General features: G+C 35.4%; 1 long non-coding RNA gene across 1 annotated transcript; it reads right to left on the bottom strand.

The window, feature by feature from the left end:
* Positions 1–312: 312 nt before the first annotated feature.
* Positions 313–4288, bottom strand: LOC141610632 (uncharacterized). The gene is made up of 4 exons (XR_012528369.1): positions 4218–4288; positions 804–1012; positions 579–705; positions 313–455 (listed from the first exon to the last, which is right to left on the bottom strand). It is a non-coding gene; the product is annotated as an uncharacterized LOC141610632 (long non-coding RNA).
* Between the last annotated feature and the right edge of the window lie 347 nt (positions 4289–4635).

Raw genomic sequence — 4635 nt, 5'->3', positions numbered from 1 at the left:
ACATAAAATAAACATGTTGCATTGAAAACAAAAAAAAGTGTGAAATAATAGACAAACTTACACCCAATACTTTATCCCCGAAACGAGTGAACCCGCGTAATGAGTAGGCTCGTTCACGGCGTCTTCCTTTCCTCCTCTTTTGTTGAGGGATGCTTGCTTAGACTTCTTCTGAAAAGTTTCACTTTTGGTATGCTTTATTAAGCCTTCATACTTGTCACCTGCAATTACACATATGAAATCATAACTAATAAGTTACTGATATTATTTATAATATAAGAGAGTATATGCTAATTAATACAAATAACAAAACAAGTTAATTAAATACCTTTCATGTGCTCTGGTTCCTTTGGGCGCCTAATTACCTTCCAGATCACGTCCCGATATCGTCGAGTACCGACGTCATTGTACCTGTTACGGACATTCTGTTCTTGAGACGGTGACCAAGCAAATGATAGCTACAAAAAAAAAGCGACAAAATTTCATATTAGTATAAAATAAAAGTATAACCTTGGTTCTTAAAAAATTTATCAAAATTAATTATTTGGTTTCTAAAACAAAGAATTACGGAAAATATATACCCGAAAGTTATTGAACCACGCCTCTCTTTGTGCATTAGAAGCTTGTGTCCACGATGTAGGAATTGGACCCACGAAATTAGTCTTCGTGCTTTTCGTGACACCTCGTATCACGCAATCGTCCATAAACCTGCATTTATTCTGAACATGTAAAATTACAAACAATTATTATTTTACAAAAAAAAAAAAAAAAAAAAAAATAGTAGACTAATAAAGAATAAAACTTACCATAATCCCGCCGGCTCAAGAATCATCCGATGATCCGAAGTGTACCGTATCGGCACCCGTACTGGCTCGTCGGTAGCGTCAGTCTCCTCACCGTCACCGTCTGTCTGCATCGGATCCTCCTGCACAAACTCCTCCTCCTCCTCCGGACGCGTACTCTGTCCAGAACCTGAGCCGCCTCCACGCTTCCTACCTCGACCTGCTCCAGCCATCTGCAGTAATACAAATAAAAATTAACACAAATAATGATAAATGAAAATTATACAGACTTCTAAATTTTAATAATTTACTCTTGAGGAATATAAAATTATACCAATTTAATCATCTTCATCTCCAAACCCCTCGTCCTCATCCTCATCCTCATCATCGTCATCATCATCATCATAATCATCTTCATCTCCAAACCCCTCGTCCTTCCTCCTTTTCTCCTCCTCCCTTCTCCTCCTCACCTCATCTTCCCCCCTCCTCTCCTCCTCTTCTTCCCTTCTCTCCTCCTCCTCCTCCTCCGCCTCATCCTCCCCCGGCAGTCTCTCTTACACATCATAATATTCTTCCTCTTCCATGTCTTCACCATCTTTATTCTCATGCTCATAGTTCATTTCATCGGGTGGAGACAAAAGTGTTTCATTTGAAACGTTTTCTTCTTGGAAAAAAGTTGTATCAACTTATGACCGTGCCTTTGTCTTAAAGATTGCACACCACGCATTTTGATTTCTATCATTTGTTGTGCTTGGATAAGTAGCAAAATACACTTGATGAGCCTGATGTGCAAGTATAAATGGATCATACTTAGAGTATGTTCTAGTACGATTCATTTCTACAAGCTTGTATTGTTCATGTACTCTCATTCCAAATACGAATTATCCTTCCCGTCAACCTTGAATAAGACAGTTTTATAAGCTCGGTCACGTCCACTATAACTAATTTCAAAGATATCTTCAACTATACCATAGTATTCGTTGTCATCAAGAGAAGAAATAGTAACCCCCCAATTACACCTAGCCTTACCTTTACCGTGGTTGAATGTTTGAAAATTAAACCCATTAACCGAGTATCGATTCCACGTTCTTACCATTTTTGAAGGACCAAAAGTCAAACTTCTTATCAAATCATCTTGAATATTCAACTCAATTACATGTTTCTGAAACCATGATGGAAATTGGTCCTCATGTTTGTCCCAAACATCATCCTTACTTATATTAGGATTCCTCTGAATGAAATCATTAACAAACTGTGTTTCGTATGACTCCAAGAGGTCACAATTAGATAGCACATAAAGGTGGGCACGATTATACTCCTTATCATCCAAATATCTTGTTTGCCCCTTTGATGAACACCCTTCATCATCTTGAGTTTGAAAAAATTCGGGTAAACTTCCGTCTACTTCATCCGGTTTCTCAACATTCAAGTTTTTTTGCTTTGGTTTCTATATGTTTTTCAAAGTAAAGAGAACAAAAGTTTGCAATCTCTTCCGTTAAATAAGCATTGCATATAGAACCTTCCACCCTAACTTTATTACCAATTTTTTTCTTCAAATGATTAAGAAACCTATAAAAGTTAATGATGAGTTTTATTAATAATAAAGTTAAGATATAATAAATAGATTAGTTATTATTATTAATTTTAATTTAAAAGTAGCTAGATTATCTTAATTACCTTTCAAATGGATACATCCACCTATATTGGACGGGTCCCCCAACTTTGGCTTCATATGGCAAATGAACCGGTAGATGCTCCATGGAGTTAAAAAATGCAGGAGGAAAGATCATTTCAAGCTTACACAATATCTGTGGTATTTGCCCTTCCAGACGAATCATGTCATCAACACATATTGAAGAGGCACATAAATCTCGAAAGAATTGACTAATCTCAACAACTGCATTCCAAACGTTTGTCGGCACAAGGTGTTTCAAAGCAACGGGTAATAATCGCTCCATGAATACATGACAATCATGACTTTTCACGCCTTGCAACTTCAGCTTCTTAAGATCAACACATTGACTAAAATCTGATGCATACCCATCAGGAAACTTCAAATTTTGTAACCACCCACAATCTTTACATTTGTCAAGCAAAGCATCATCTTTCCAAAATAGCATACATCCTTCAGGACATGCATCAATCTTTTCATGCGGTAACTGAAGACCTTTAACTACTTTTTTGGTAGTATAGAAACTTCGGGTCATGATATTGTCATCGGGGAAAGAATCCTCAAGGAACGAGGCAATGCCATCAACAGCAACAAATGGCATATTAAACTCACATTTCAAGGTAATTAGCCTAGAAGCGGCTTGTAACAATGTCATTCTGCTTCCTTCATACAAGGGTTTTTCTGAGGCTTTTAACATGTCAAGAAAGGCTTTTGCTTGTGGGTGTGGCGGTTGTTCTTCAGAAATAGTTGTATGGTCATCACTATTAAAAATAGTGGAATCCATAGCATCAACAACCATCTCTCTATATGGGTTCTCATCATTTTGTATTTGTTGGGTGTGAGCTTGTTCATGAATTGGAGAATATGCTTCTCCATGTGAAATCCAATTGTAATAATTTGGCTTAAACCCGTTTATAATGAGATGTTCTTCTACTACAATGTCAAGCTGGTATTTCAGGTTTTTGCATTTGGCACAAGGGCACCTAAGTTTTTTGTCTACCAAGTCATATTCATCTTGTTGTTTAGCAAATTCAATAAACTCGCTAACACCCTTTATAAATCTAGCGGTAGGACGTCTTTTCTTATTGGAATGGTCTAATCTTCCTTCATACATCCATGAACGTTCCAATCTCTTCATTTTAATCTAAAGAAGACCCCACAATAATTTAAACATTTTTAAAAAATAACAATAATATTACATACAAAATTTAAACATTATACTCCACATTATACAATAAACATATGAAAACAATATATAAATATTGTCAATAAGTAATCCATCTTCGAATGGGGTCCTTATCACTCCAACCTAAACCCGTCAATGTACGTTTCAAGTCACTAGCAAACACACTTGTAATTTATTAATGAGGAAAAAATTAAGCAATTCCCTTGATTCTCCAAATACACATCTATGTAGAATAACTAATTACTCCACATATACATGTATTCGGAGAACATTAAAGGGATCGTCACCAAACTCATTCCTCATTAATAAATCATAAGTACGTGTTTACTACCTAAATGACTTGAAGCGTGCAAAAGACGATCCCAAAATGGGGACTATTCAAGAATTACTCCTAATGAGTAATTCTTGAACGAGTACTAAGTCAACATCAAATCAAACAACAACACAATCAAGTACTAAATTAATTAAGTCAATCAATAGCCCAATTCAACCACATAATAAAGGCTTCTATCCTAAAGTCCGTAACATAATTTGAACTAAAATTAGTAAATTTAAAAGGTAACTGGTAAGAGGAGGTTACCTAATCAAGTAAAAGCAAAAATGAAAAGAAAACAAGAAGCAACAGCTACCGCGTACGGTGGTGCCTAGCAAATATGTGACAACCCGAAAAGAGAAAAGAAAAACAAAAATAACAAGGTTATTCTACCTCAATTCATCAATAACATGAATTATCAAACTAAATTTATCAAAATCAAGTCCTAAAGAAGGTTCCACTTAGCTAATAGCTAATTTCTCTTAATCCAAAAGACGGTTCCACTTAGCTAATTCCATTAATGCAAAAGACGGTTTCACTTAGCTTAATATTAATAATAATACGACGATTTCACTTAACTTAGTAATAATAATAATAATAATAATAATAATATTAATTAAGACGGTTCCACTTAGCTTAATACTAATGATAATGAGACGGTATCACTTAGCTACCCAACACCATA

The sequence above is a fragment of the Silene latifolia genome, chromosome 1 (assembly GCF_048544455.1).
Source record: "Silene latifolia isolate original U9 population chromosome 1, ASM4854445v1, whole genome shotgun sequence".
NCBI lineage: Eukaryota > Viridiplantae > Streptophyta > Magnoliopsida > Caryophyllales > Caryophyllaceae > Silene > Silene latifolia.
The sequence above is the reverse complement of the archived record's forward strand: the minus strand, read 5'-3'. Positions and strand labels throughout refer to the sequence as shown.